The sequence below is a fragment of the Heloderma suspectum genome, chromosome 6, assembly GCF_057233095.1.
Source record: "Heloderma suspectum isolate Gila_16-S chromosome 6, 16-S_ref, whole genome shotgun sequence".
Classification (NCBI taxonomy): Eukaryota; Metazoa; Chordata; class Lepidosauria; order Squamata; family Helodermatidae; genus Heloderma; species Heloderma suspectum.
In genome coordinates this window covers 59,248,279-59,263,941 of record NC_139463.1, presented here as the reverse complement: position 1 = coordinate 59,263,941, position 15,663 = coordinate 59,248,279, and positions in this window count along the sequence as shown.

Here is a 15,663-nt window from a genome sequence, read left to right as displayed (position 1 = left end):
AAGTGGCTAGGGTGGTATTTTCTCCTTCTCTCATAATACTCGAACCTGGGGTCATCCCATGAGGATGGACAGTGGAAAATTCAGGAGAGATAAAGGGGAGGACTTCCTCACACGGTGCATAGTTAAACTGTGGACCTCACTTCCGCAACATACAGCGATGGCCACCAATTGGGATGGCTTTAAAAGGGGATTGGACACATTCCTGGAGGGGAAGGCTATTACTGGCTGCTAGTCCTGATGCCTGTATGCTGCCTTCAGTATCATAGACACGATGCATCTGTATGCCCATTGTGGGGAACCTGGGCAGGAGGTGCTCTTGCACTCATGTCCTGCCTGTGAGTTTCCTAAGAGCATCTGGTTTGCAGCTCTGGGAACAGAATGCTGGATGAGATGGACCCTTGGTCCGATTCAGCAGCACTCTTCTTAGGTTGCTATGACCAAACTATTATATATGGGGAGGGCCAGAAAGCCCCCAATACATTTCTAGTATTTAGACACAAGAGCACAGTCACTGGAATGCTAAGACATTCTGTCAGGTTACATGCATGGTCTAGGGATGTCAGAGAATTCCGCCGCGGATCTCAGTGAGGCCGAATGCCAGTGCATTCAGCCACCCGATCTCCGTGGCAGAATGGCCTGCCACCCCCCACCCCCCCGCGGATCACCTCCAGGATGAGACTTACCTGTGGCGGATCTTCCGGGCGGCGGCGGTGGCGGCGGCGGTGGCGGTGGCACCTGCGGCAGCTGGTCTTCCGACCGGCTGCTGCCACCGCCATTTCCAGGCTTGTGTAAAAAAAAAAAAAAAGATGTGATAGGCTACGTAAATCTTTACGTAGCCTATCATGGTTGGGTGGGTTTAAAAAAAACAAAAAACAACCGCGTATGCAAATGGCAGTGGCTACGGCCGCCGCCATTTTTGTTCCTTCTTTTTCCCATCTAAACCTACGTAAATATTTATGTAGACTATGATGGCAAAAATACAGGGGAACACAAGTAGCGTAGCAGGCACTATTTGCATCCCCTTTTGATTTTCCGTTTTAGCCTATGTAAATATTTACGTAGGCTAAAACGGTGAATGAAAAAGGGACACCCGCTACGCTATTTGCATTCCCCTTTATTTTTGCCGTCATAGACTATGTAAATATTTACGTAGATTAAGACGGCCAAAAAGAAGGAATGCAAATGGCGGCAGCCGTAGCGGCCGCCATTTGCGTACGCGGTTGTTTTTTTTACCCAGAGCCCTCCGCAGCTGGAAATCTGGCTGCAGACGGCTCTGGCTTGGCTGGGCCTGGCCGGCTGCTCCGTGGAGCTGCCGTGGAGCACAGTGGCCGTTCGAGGATTCCGGGGGAGGAACGGAGCGCCTATCCCCCCGGCGAGAATCCTGGCAGGAGGGACGGAACGCCTCCCCCTCCACCATCAACATAGTCCACGAACAGGTAAGTCACTGTCGTACATCCCTAGCATGGTCACCCTGAGTATTGGGGTGATATCCACACGTGGGGGACACTTACGAACATCTCATTGCTTCACTTTATGTTTAGCTATGTATTTTTTAAAATGTCATTCTTCTTTCTGGGTAGCACTTTATGCATCCAAAGTCAGCTTTGGAAAGTCCATGGAAGCTCATGCCATTAATCCTGTGCTAGATGCCCAAACATTCTGCTACAACAGACTCATAGCAAATTCCTTCCTTCCAGCTCAGTTATGGCTTTTTGGACCTGCTCAAGGAGGGAAAGGGCCATTCCCTGCCTTCGATCGGATTGATCCCAGTGAAAATCCTCAGTATGTGGGCTTAGTCCGGCTGCTCCTATATTTCCACTGGAACTGGATTGGGCTCCTTGCTCCTGAGGGTGACAGCATTGAACATTTCATCCAGACACTGACCCCAATGCTCAAGCAGAATGACATCTGTGTGGCCATCTCTGAAAAGTTCAATCCAGCGGAACCACTTTATCAGCATCGGAAACAAACTGGATCTATTCCTAGTTCTTGGTTTGAGCCCCAAGTGATGATTTTCTTTGGGTCCTCCAGTGCCATGTCACAATTAACACTGTCCTTGAGGAATCATGAAATAAAGACGAGGACCCCATTTAAGAAGGCTTGTATCATGACATCCTATTGGGAAATGGCTGCGGCAGGAGCCCCCTCACGTGGGTGGTATCTAAAAATCTTCTATGGTGCTTTGCACTTCAAAGTCCACACAGGGGATGTGCTGGGATTCAAGCATTTTCTTGGGGCGTTAGGTCCACTCTGACCGCAAGGAGTTGTCCTTCTCCGTTTCTGGTGGGAAAAGGCATTTAGCTGTCTGTTTCTGAAATCAGGCCAAACCTCTCCACGAGGACAGACAAGCTGTACTGGGAAAGAGAAGGCAGTGGACCTGCCACACTACAAGTTTGAAATGAACAGGACAAGTAGGGATGGCAGAGAATTCCCCCATGGATCTCGGGAAGGGCGAATGCCAGTGCATTTGGCCCCCGCAATCTGTGGCGGAATGGCCTGCCACCCCCCCGCCACCCCCGCAGATCTCCCCGGGATGAGACTTACCTGGCGTGGATCTTCCCGGCAGTGGTGGCTCCGGCGGCGGCTTTGGCGGTGGCTGGTCTTCCGACCGACTGCCGCCGCCTTCATTTGCAGGTTTTTTGTTTTGTTTTTTACACCGACATGATAGTCTACATAGGTTTTTATGTAGCCTAAAACATCTGGGTAAAAAAAAAAAAAAAGGCATACGCAAATGGCGGCAGCCATAGCCCTATTTGCATCCCCTTTTGATTTGCAGTTTTAGCCTACGTAAAGATTTACGTAGGCTAAAACAGTGAATGCAAAAGGGATGCAAATAGCACCTGCTACGCTATTTACGTTCCCCTTGATTTTCGCCATCATAGTTTACGTAAATATTTACATAGATTAAGACGGCCAAAAAGAAGGAATGCAAATGGCGGCGGCCGTAGCTGCCGTCATTTGTGTACGCATTTTTTTAAAAAAACCCACCCCCAACCATGATAGGCTACGTAAAGATTTACGTAGCCTATCACGTTTTTTTTCCTTTTTTTTTAAACCAAGCCATGATAGGCTACGTAAATCTTTACGTAGCCTATCACATCTTTTTTCTTTCCCCACAAGCCTGGAAGTGGCGGTGGCGGCCGCCACCCGGAAGATCCGCCCCAGGTAAGTCTCGTCCCAGGGGGGATCCGCGGGGGGTGGGGAGGTGGCAAGCCGTTCCGCCACAGATTTTGGGGAGCCAAATGCACTGGCATTCAGCCTCACCGAGATCAGTGGTGGAATTCTCTGTCATCCCTGCCCACTTCACTCTTACGCCAGTATGATCTGCACTTTTATGTGGCTCTCAAAGTGGGAGGCACGTGTGGAGTGAGACATCGTCCCTTCTGGACAACGGTTACTTGTGTAGCAGCAAACCGGTTTCCCCTCTGGAACTCTTCTACGGTGCCCTGGAGATCACCGCTCCACCCCCCTAGTGACAGGCACCTTCTAAAAGGGAAAAGGCAAATGGTAGAGGATTTCCACATGGCAACAACTGCACTAAATGTAGCAACTCAACAGAGTCTCCCATTTCTGGTTTTTTTTCCATGATAGGCTACGTAAATATTTATGTAGCCTATTATGGCCAAAAACAGGAACGCAAATGGCGATCGCCATAGCGGCCACTATTTGCATCTGCAGCCTCCAGACGCCTGCGAATGCATCCGGCCAGCAGCTCTGCAGAGTTGCCTCGGAGCTGATCTGGCCGGGTTAGGATTTCGGGGGGAAGTGCGGAGCGCCTCCCCCCCACTGTGAATCACCCCTGTGAAAAGGTATTGACTTTCGAACAGCCCTAGCAAATTCTTAAAGAGATGGGAGTACCAGACCACCTTACCTGTCTCCTGAGAAACCTTTACAAGGATCAAGAAACAACAGTAAGAACCGTACATGGAACAACCGATTGATTCAAAATTGGGAAAGGGGTACGACAAGGCTGTATATTGTCGCCCTGCTTATTTAACTTATATGCAGAGTACATTATGAGAAACGCCAGGTTCGATGAATCACAGGTCGTAGGGATGTACGAAAGTCACTTACCTTTTTGAAGGGTGACATTTGCAGTGGGGGGGAGGTGCTCCATCCCTTCCCCCTGAAATTCTCTCCAGCTGGCTCCGCTCCACAGAGATTCCGCTGAGCCACCGACTGGGGCTGCCCGCAGCCGAACATCCAGCCGCTGGGCAGCCTGCAGGGACGCAAATGGTGGCTGCTGTAGCCTCCACCATTTGTGTCCCTGTATTTTGCCGTGATAGGCTATGTTGATCCTTATGTAGCCTATCACAGCAAAAAAACCCACAAAAAAACAGCGAACGTAAATGGCGGCAGCAACGGCGGTCGGCATTTGCATTCACTTTTTTTGCCGTTTTAGCCTACGTAAATATTTATGTAGGCTATTACGGCAAAAAAACACCAAGGAATTCAAATGGCGGCCACTACGCCATTTGCATTCCTTTTTTTTTCCTTAATACCCTACGGAAATATTTACATAGGCTAAAACAGCAAAAAAAAAGGGAATGCAAATGGTGGCCGCCGTAGCCGCCGCCATTTGCGTTCCCTTACTTAAGCCATGATAGGCTACGTAAAAACTTATGTAGACTATCAAGGCTTCCACAGGGATGCAAATGGTGTCCCTGCATGAGCCGTGATAGGCTACGTAAGTATTTACATAGCCTATCACGGCTATATGGAAGAGGCGAATGGCGGCCGCAGACACGGCCACCATTCACAAGTCAGCGCGGATGGCAGCAGGTAGGTGCTCTGTTCCAGGCCAATTTTGCAGGGCAGGGGAGTGGAGGGGCTTCGTTCTGCCACGGATTTCAGGGGGCCGAATGCACTGGCATTCGGCCTCACTGTGATCCGTGGCGGAATTCTCTGCCATCCCTAACAGGTCAGAATTAAGATTGCTGGGAGAATTATCAACAACCTCAGATACACAGACGATACCACCCTAATGGCAGAAAGCAAAGAAGATCTAACGAGCCTCTTGTTGAGGGAGAAAGTGGAGAATGCAAAAGCTGCTTTGAAACTCAACATTAGAAAAACTAAGATCATGGCATCTGGCCCCATCACTTCCCAGCATATAGAAGGGGAAGAAATGGAAGCAGTGACAGATTTTACTTTCTTGGGCTCCAAGATCACTGCAGACAGTGACTGTAGCCATGAAATTAAAAGACGCTTGCTCCTTGGGAGGAAAGCTATGGCAAACCTAGACAGCATAGTAAGAAGCAAAGACATCACCTTGCCGACAAAGGTCTGCATAAACAAAGCTATGGTTTTCCCAGTAGTAACGTATGGCTGTGAGAGCTGGACTATAAGGAAGGCTGAGCGCCGAAGAATTGATGCTTTCGAACTGTGGTGCTGGAGAAGACTCTTACGAGTCCCCTGGACTGCAAGGAGGTCCAATCCGTCAATCCTAAAGGAAATCAACCCTGACTGCTCATTGGAAGTACAGATTCTGAAGCTGAAGTTCAAATATTTTGGCCACCTAATGCAAAAAGAAAACTCACTGGAAAAGACGCTGATGCTGGGAAAGATTGAAGGCAAAAGAAGAAGGGGATGGCAGAGGATGAGATGGATGATAGCATCACCCATGCAATGAATATGAACTTGAGCACACTCCGGGAGAGAGCGGAGGCAGGAAGGCCCGGCATGCTATGGGCCATGGGGTCACGAAGAGTCAGACACGACTTAACGACTGAACAAACCTCTGTTGTTTACTTCTGTGCAAAGTATTCATGCTTCCTCAAGAAACCTATTCAAATAATAAAAGGACTCCCAGGAAATTACTAATACTCGCAAGTACAGAATCTGTCCTGGCTCCACTTTTCATGTATATTTATTTTAGAACCATATTCCCAACCTCTGATGTTTTGGCATCAGACTTGAAGTGTTTGGGGCAGAACATTGACCAGGGCAGGTGATTGGTCATCTTTATGTCAACTGGAGGATGTTACTCCAATGCAGGGATACTGTGGGTGCCCAACTGGGTCTGAGAATCTGTTCTACTCCTCCCGCCCCACTTGCCCCCAAACCTGGCTTGGCGAGCCCCTGAGATGTGCCGGACCCATCTGCTTGTGCCCGGGGGCTTCCTGTCCTCCAAGCGAACTGCCATTTTAGTAAAGGGTGTGGGCTCTAGTCTTTCAGATATCTAATTTTGCACACAACGGTGGCTGGAAAGGGCCATTTCCACAACATTAGGGGCCTGTCCTGTTGTGGAAATGGCCCTTTACAGCCACTGTTCTGCACAACACTAGATATATGGAAACTAGAGCCCCCGTTTTGCATCAAAATGGTGGCTCACATGGGGGAGTGGGCAGCTGCAGGGCACTCCTGGCCCAAGGCTCATGTGGCCAGGCTTGGGTGGGTGGGCAGCGGGGGGGCACCTCATGTTCCCGGCAACCTCAGACTCAGGTGAGTCCATCCGCCCCTACTGCAATGTCAGACTATTTCCCCCTTTTATCTGTCGTGATTTTTGCAATCTGTTCCCCAGCCTCAGCACCGACACAGCTCCTCAGAGGACAATTTGTCATATTAAGATGATGAGCGATAGTATTTTCCGTATATCTTTGCCCATTCAGAAGATACTGCAGGTGAGTGAGCATGACTGAGTTCTTAAATTTGACAGGTTTTCATTTCTGGTTAGAGAATTTGTGATTTTCTTCCTGGCAGAATATTGAGCATTAGTCTGGTACTGTGGCAGATCAGGCAAAACTTTCCTATCTGCATCATCTCAGCCCTGCTGCCCAGTTAGGACGTTCTGTAGTCCGATGCCTCCAAGAGAATTCTGGAACTACAAATGATACCCCAATGGCTAATGCAACACAGCTGAGCATTCTGACTCATGAGTAGTGAAGGGGTCCCATCTCTGGGGTTTGCCAGATGAGAGACAGCAGTGCCGGGCAATTAGAGATGGATCATTAGAACCTTTTACCAATTAAGAAGGAATCCACATAAGAAGGTGCCCATGTAAAAAGTATAGTGGTGTGCATAACTGGTCCAGATGGTAAATGCAGCAAGATATGTAATAAGGTGACAAGCTCACAGGAGAGGATGATATCCAAGAAATCTTCCAAGATCACTTTGAATTCTGTTCCTGTCTTCCAGGGCTTTTGATATCCAGCCCAATTTTGTGTCATCTGCAAATGTGATCAGCATTCCCGCACCTCCTCCTTTCATTGCCCAGCCCTAGCAACCCAAGTTCGAGGCATCCAATCAAAACCCAGTCTTGGGACACCCCACTCCACCCTCCAAAGAGGAGGCTAGAGGCTAGAATGGTGGGGAAAAAAGGAATGCAAATAGCGCCCACTATGCTATTTGTGTTCCCCTTTTTTTCGCCGTAATAGCCTACATAAATATTTACGTAGGCTAGAATGGGAAAAATAGGGAACGCAAATGGTGTCCACCATAGCCGCCGCCATTTGCGTACGCTGGTTTTTTGGAGGAGGGGGTTAGCCATGATAGGCTACGTACGTACGTACTTACGTAGCCTATCACAGCTGCAAGGACGCCAATGGCGACCGCAGCAGACCGCCCACGGCCGGCCAACAAACCAGCTGCTGAAGCCGCTGCCAGCACTGCTGGAGTCATCACCACCGCTCGAGCTGCTGCTGTCACCGGAACCACCGCTGCCGCATCCGCCCCAGGCAAGTTCCATCCCTGGCGATTCTGCGGGGGTGGGGGTAGAAGGGGCAGGAGGCCGTTCCTGGTATCCATGGTGGAATTCTCTGCCATCCCTAATAATAGGTACAACAGAGAGTTGCAGTATTGTTCAGCGTTAGGCTCACTTCAGAAATACTGCAAATTGTATGGATCTCACTTCCCCTAGAAGGAGAGCATTCTTCTTTCCTCCATGCCATTCTCTATTCTTCTCACTGGATTGGTCTTGGGGAGGGTAGGTTTCATTTCATTTTTTGGCCACTGTTGAGGCATTTGGAACTTGAGTTCCTTCAAATAGGAAACATGGCGGGACATAAATGTAATACTAAATAAAAATGAATAAAATAAATTGTGTTCATGTTTCAGTACTTCTCCTAACCTGTTTCCTTCCAGAATGCTCATCCTTCTCCCTTGTTTCTCAGGATCCCCATTGTGGCTTGGTTGTTATTGGCACTTGCCTCTTGAGCTCACTGTTAGAGGGGTGATACTAGCAGCAAGAACACATTATGGTCAGTCATGAAGAATGTCAGCGACACCCATATTTGCAGAGCTGGAATGTAAAATGTATGAATATGCTGTTGTGGAAAAATGGAAAGTTAGGATGAGAGAGGAGACAACAGTGTAACAGATTCCTTCAAAATCAGGGACCTTTTGTTGAACATTAGAAAAATAACAATGCACCTCTTTGTTATAGGGAGCACGGTTGTGTCTCCTGTTAGATAACGCATCAGTAAAATCAGGGTCCCGTAATGTTGAATGGAAATCAGGCAGGTGGCTTGTCCTAAGCTTTATAAAATCGAGAAGATTTCACCAACCTTCCTGAAATTTGCAGGTGCCAGAAAGACATGTTGGTTTTACATTGCTGGAAAATTTCAGGGAGATTGGTGAAATATTGCGGGAGAAAGGGCAGTTAACAGCAAAAAGAAGAAAAAACTAAGTCATGCAAACGTAGGGATGTCAGAGAATTTCGCCACGAATCTCGGGGAGGCCGAATGCCAGAGCATTCGCCCCCCCCTAAATCGGTGGCGAAACGGTCTGCCCCCCCACCCCCTTGGGGATGGGACTTACCTTGGGCGAATCTTCCTGGCGGCGGCAGCTCTGGCGGTGGTTCGGCAGCAGTTCGGCAGCAGTGGCTGCTGCGGCCGGTCTTCCGATCGGCTGCCGCCACTGCCATTTCCAGTTAAAAAAAAAAAAAAATGTGATAGGCTACGTAAAGATTTACGTAGCCTATCATGGCTAGATTTTAAAAAAATACCGTGATAGGCTACATAAATGTTTACGTAGCCTATCACGGCTGAGTTAGAAAAAACAAAACAAAAAAATGCGCGTATGCAAATGGCGGCGCCTATGGGTGCCGCCATTTGTGTTCCTTATTTTGGCATGTCTAGACTACATAAATATTTATGTAGACTATGGCGAAAATAAGGGGAACGCAAATAGCATAGAGTCTACGCTATTTGTGTTCCCCTTATTTTCGCCGTAGTCTACGTAAATATTTACGTAGACTAGACGTGCCAAAATAAGGAATGCAAAAAAGTGTACAAGCTTTTTTTTTTTTTTATTCAGCCGTGATAGGCTATGTAAACATTTATGTAGCCTATCACGGCTGACTGCAGGGATGCAAATGGCAGCGGCTACGGCCACCGCCATTTGCGAACCCAGCCGGCCAGGATTCGGGGGGGGGGGTGGAGAGCCGCCCCCCCAGCCAGAATTTTGGGGGGGAGGGATGGAGCACCTCCCCCCCACCTCGAATCAAATTTCATGAAAAGATAAGTGACTTTCGTACATCCCTATGCAAAACTGTTCCTCAAAGCCTGTGTTGGCTCCCTTTGGTGCCCATCGTTTGTGAACAATAGTATAGGCTCCTTATTTTAGAGACTGATGTTTTCCTATTCCTTTCTACTGTCATTGATGGAATCATTTTTTTTAAATGCAATTTCCTTATTTTAAAAATATTTTTTATTAGCATAATGCAAGTCTGTGGGTGTCTCATCATGTGGACCTTGGAATGTGCGGGTGTGGTGGGGAGGGGAATCACTGCCGTGTGGAGGAGAAGCCCAAGCAGCAGCAGAAGTTTAGTGATGTGTTTCTGGGACCTCTGTGTGTTTGTGAACATGGTCAAGTGGCAGAGATGTTAAAAGGAAAAGGGTTACAACAGAAATTACAAAGCACTCTCCTGATGTCGTATTTTTGCCAGAGATGCATGAAGTGATATAAGGCAATATTATAACACCCATATTTTGGACAACCATTTACTGCCTCAGGCTCTAGCTGCCAAATTGCAGCTGAACGTAACCCAGCAGCCTCTGATCAGTGACAGTGGTGGAGGAGGGGGAGATCAGCCTGCGTTGAGTTCATGGTGTGAGAGAGAGCTGGTTAGAGGTGGTTACAAAAGAAGATGGTGCATGAGGAGCAGCATTCCTTTTGGGCGCTGCTGTTTGTTTTAATGCTTAAGTGAATTCGACATTTTTATCACCTTGCTTGACACCTCACTCTACAGTTTCATCACCTCACTTGACTCTCAAATTATGGAGTTTGTATTGGAAAAGTTACACCTCGGGTTTACTTAGAGGTCCCCCATCGCACTTATAGGTTGGATTCAGCACTGCTGAATCAGTTGCCCTGGAGATCATGATCTCTTGCCCACCTCCAAACAGAGTAAGATAGGGAGTTCTTTTTCACCACTGGAGAATAAGCTTCCAACATTAGTTGTTCTTCAAGATCTGCCTTCTACTAGGCACTCTCCAAGCCATTCAGTTGACATTCAAGACCAGGAGACCTTTCAGTCCTCCAAGGAGCTAGTTAACTTGAAGATGTCAACTGGTTTTGCTTCAAAACCCCCCTCAGCCCTCTGCTTTGTTGCTTCCAAAGCAACCAAGCCCTGAAGACTGGCAGGCCTTTAGATATTTAAATATCAAATTAATTTTGTTCTCCTGAAACAACTGCTATCCACCTACATGGCACAGCATTAATGAAGGTTGAAGTGGATTTAGTCACTGAGGATCAGGTAGAGAACCCCTTGTCAGTAGGTCCTAACACTAGGCAGATACAGGCGGAAGTTAACATACTGCCACCAAAGAGAATATATATTTAAAAAGGACGATCCATTGTATGGGTTCAAATGGAACACTTGCCTCCTCTAGTGATAGACTAGAGTTGATGTCTCCAATATAAGGCTGTGCTGTAAATCTGTGTTTTTTTATAGGATAGTGATGCATTGTGGATTGGTAAATTATTCCTTTTATGAGTAGTTTTCTCTCAGGGATTGTGAAGGACTGCTGGTTTCAGCCCAACAACCCAGCAAGGTAGACCACTTCAAACTTGGCCACCAGATTCCCCTAAATTAACCCAGTAGCTCCCTTCCCTGCCAACAGGCTACCCTAAGGGGGGCAGCCAGGTCACTGAAATGGGGCAGAAATCACCTATAACATCCAGCCAACCCCCAAAAGGACTGAACCTGCTTCTTGAGGTTGGGCATGAGCCAACTCTGAATGGATGCTATTTTGGCATCAAGGGGTTTAATCGTGCCTCCTCCCACCCCATGGCCTAAGTAGGTGACCTCTCCTAGGCCAAAGTGACATTTTGAGGCCTTCATGGTCAGGTCAGCCTCCTGAATATGCCCAAACGGTGTATTGGCAGACATGTTCCCGATGGGATTCCCAGGTCTGGCTGAAAATGGCCACATCGTCCAGATACACACAGGCGAAAGCCCCCAGCCCATTCAGCAGCCTGTTAGTTAGCCTTTGAAACATAGCTGAACCCCTTCATGCCAAATGGAAGAACTACAAACTCATAAAGCCCGAGGTGAGTTACGAAAGCGCTCCACTCTCCCCCAGCCCGGAGGCAGAAGGACCTACAACCCATTCAATGATGGCCAAACTCACGGCCTCTGCTCCAGGCAGGTGGGAGGAAACCGCCTCCTCCCAGTCAGAGCCAATGCTACCTTGGGCCTGCATGGTCCCTAACTAGCCAAAACTAGGGATGTACGAAAGTCACTTACCTTTTCGAAGGGTGACATTCATGGTGGTGGGGAGGCACTCCATCCCTCCCCCCAAAATTCTTGCTGGGGGGAGGCGCTCCATCCTTCCCCCCGAAATTCTGGCCAGCCGGCTCCACTCCGGAGGGATTCTGCGGAGCTGCTGGCCAGCTCCGCCAGCGGCTGGACATCCGGCCACTGGCTAGCAGGGATGCAAATGGTGGCGGCCATAGCTGCCGCTGTTTGTATCCCTGCAGTCAGCCGTGATAGGCTACATAAATGTTTATGTAGCCTATCATGGCTGATTTAAAAGAAAAAATGCGCGTACGCAAATGGCGGTGCCCATGGGCACTGCCATTTGCATTCCTTATTTTGGCACGTCTTAGTCTACATAAACATTTATGTAGACTAAAACAGCGAAAATAAGGGGAATGACCCGGGCTTTGTCGTCTCCCTCTTCCTGGTTCCTCAGTGCTCTCAAGCACCCTGGACAACTTCTGTGTCTGATCCCAGTGCTAACACCATGTGAAGGATGTGAAGTTATTCAGGACACACCACACCAACTGGAAGTTGGGTAAAAATTTATTAGGGGGAAGGAACAAAGAGCAAGGAATAGGGAGAGGTGGTCGGTTGTACAAGAAATTACAAGCAAGGTACAAAACTCTAAGCAAAACCAGAAACGCCAAACACCAAGGCATGCACTCCCACATGCAAAACAGTAAGGCTAGCTGGGCTATCCCATCTACAACAAAGGATGGGCCTCCCATGATCACCCTCGACAAGGAGCACACCTGAGTACCATCAGGGCCAAGAGGAGACTCCCGCCCCTTCACTAGCCCCCTTTTAATTGCCCTGCCCTAGCAATCCAAGGCCAGTTCAAGGCACCCAATCCAAACCCAGGCCTGGGACACCCGACTCAGTCCAACTCCCGGAAAGGATCCGGGATCCAAAGGACCTGTTTGCAGTGGGATGAACTGCCAGGTGTGAAGAGAGCCGACACCTCGGTGCCTTCACCTGTGACAGGTCATTCTGTGCAAATTGCGCCACCAAGAGCTCCCCCATCTCTCCTTTTTAAGCTGGAAAATCCTCCTCCTTGGGGCAGAAAAACGTGAGGTGGGCCGGTCCCCTTTTTAAAAAATCCAAGCAAAACAGAGAAGGGGGTTTCCAGATGAGGCTTTCCTTGGGCCCTCACCCTGCCTCAGTCCCTGAATTTTTACACGGGGTCCAGACATCGTTGTCTTTATCTTGCAACCCCCTGGTATTTTCCCACTGCTCCTTCTGAGGGAGATCCATTACGGGAGGCGGAAGAGCAGCGCTAGGCCTTTGGTGTCTCAGCACTGAGGCCTCTTCTGCACATGAATTAGAGTGCTTCAGTGGCCTTCCGTAATCCCCCTTCAGAGTCTCTCTCAGAACGGTTTCTCCTCAGACAGGAGACTGGCTCTCTCCTCCAGTCTCTCCTTCCCCCTGCCCCTGAGGGGGCCCATCTCAGCGTCTGCCGCTAATGTACTCTATGTATGAATGCTTTGCTTGACAAACTCCCTTGATGGGTCTTTACTGGCTATTTCCCCATATCCGAAGGGAGTTAAAGGAAAATGGAGCTCCAAATTGCCTACATGCTGTTAGGGATGTCAGAGAATTTCACCACAAATCTCGAGGAGACTGAATGCCAGCGCATTTTGCCCCCCGAAATTGGTGGCGAAATGGTCTGCCCCCCCACCCCCCCGGGATGGGATTTACCTTGGGCGAATCTCCCTGGCGGCAGCGGCTCTGGCAGCGGTTCAGTGGCGGTGCGGTGGCAGCGGCTGCGGCAGCCGGTCTTCTGACCGGCTGACACCGCCGCCACTTCCAAGTTAAAAAAAACCCCCAAAATGTGATAGGCTACGTAAAGATTTACATAGCCTATCACAGCTGAGTTAAAAAAACAACAACTGCGCGTACGTAAATGTCTAGTCTACGTAAACATTTACGTAGACTACGGTGAAAATAAGGGGAATGCAAATAGCGTAGCGTCTACGCTATTTGCGTTCCCCTTATTTTCGCAGTAGTCTATGTAAATGTTTACGTAGACTAGACGTGCCAAAATAAGGAACGCAAATGGCGACGCCCATGGGCGCCACCATTTACGTACACGCGGTTTTTTTTTTTTAACTCAGCCTTGATAGGCTACGTAAACATTTATGTAGCCTATCACAGCTGACTGCAGGGACGCAAACGGTGGCGGCTACGGCTGCCGCCATTTACAGACCCAGCTGGCCAGGATTCGTGGCAGGAGGGACGGGGTGCCTCCCCCCCGGCCAGAATTTCGGGGGGGAGGGATGGAGTGCCTCCCCCCCACCGCGAATCAAATTTCGTAAAAGGTAAGTGACTTTCGTACATCCCTACATGTTGTTTCTTGTGGGCCAGGAACTTGAAGAGGCAGCTGAAGTAGGAACAAGAAAACTTTACTAATGAACTTGACAATCTTTTAACCGGGAGGGAAAAGATAAGTCCCAAGCCAGCAATATGTCAACTGAACAATCATATATAAACTGTCAAAAGAAACTAGAAGATGGACTATTCAGCTAACAGAGAAACTTCCATCCGGCCTGCAAGACAAACAAACATGCATTTAAGCTGAGACACACAGCTCACATACTATGGTTGCTCCAAGTATGACTGAGCATGACTCTGCCACACCCAGCTCCTCCCTTTCCCCAGTCACCTATCTGGGCTAATGAACTTTGGCACAAGCTCTGACTCCAACTTGGATTTAGGGCCTCAGCTCCTCACAGGCCCAAGGCAGGACATTGAGAACTCAAGTCCAATTTCAGAGCCCATCTGCCCCACAGAGAAGCAGTTGAAACTCTTCCCTCCTCCCTCCACTGTTCAAAGGGTGCTCAGTGCTGTGGGGCTGTGGCTGTTTTGCCACTCTGGAATTGTGGAAATGACAGTAATTTCTGATGAACCCTCATGGATTTCCGCCCACCCAACCAAGAACAACTAAATCCAGGAGAAAACATGCTTCATATAAAGATGTCCTGGCCCCTTCCATGTGGGGTGGGGCAGTGTCTGATGACTTCAGGGCTGATCATTTCTGGCTACGCTCTAATTCCCCTGCTGGGGCCTGTATATTCAGCTCTTCTTCCAGTTCTGCCTGGTTGCTGACCTAGGAGGAAAGGTCTCTCTGTGCCGCTGATGATTTCGCTGCTGCTGCTCTGGATGGTGCCTCAGGCCACCCAGAGGATGCTGAGGACCACCTGCCTCTTGACCAGGCCTAAGGAACTGCAAGCCTATTACAGCCCCGGAGACCTCCTTGTCGGAGGGAATTTTCCAGTTGGCATGAATAATTATGAAGAGACTCAGGACTTTCGTGGTTTAGCACCACCAGAACTCCGCCCTTCTGCTTTGTAAGTGTCCACAAGAGGGATCTGGGACAGATGTTTGCCTGCTTAGCTTGCAGGTTAGAGGGCTCCTTCCAGGCTGATCCTAATTTGGCATCAACCTGTAATGAGAAGCAGAAACCTGGGGGTTCTTCTCTGGCTGCATGGCAACATAGGAAGCTGCAGTATACCGAGTCAGACGCTTGGTCCATCCAGGCCGGAGTTGTCAGCACTGACTGGCAGCAGCAGCTCTCCAGGGTTTCAGCCAGGAAGCTTTCCTGCCTTTTTTGGAGAAGCCGTGCATTGAACCTTGGACTTTCTGCATGCAAAGGATGCAAAGCTTGTGCTGTGTCGCACTGAGCTATGTATGCTCTCATCCTAAGCCAGAGCACGATTCCTCTTTCCCTTTTTGGCAGGATGGATGGTGTGATGGTAGTGACACAGAAACCCTGGGGACTATAATGTCCAGAGAATGGGGGAGCCAAGCTCTGCTGTTGCATCTACTGCTGCAAGGTGAAATATGTGGAAAGGGGTGTGTGTGTGTGTGTGTGTGTGTGTGTGTAAGGCAGAGAAGGGGCGCTTGGAAGCTGGGATTTGTGCATTCAACCAATAGATTGGGAGGACACTTCATACTTTCTT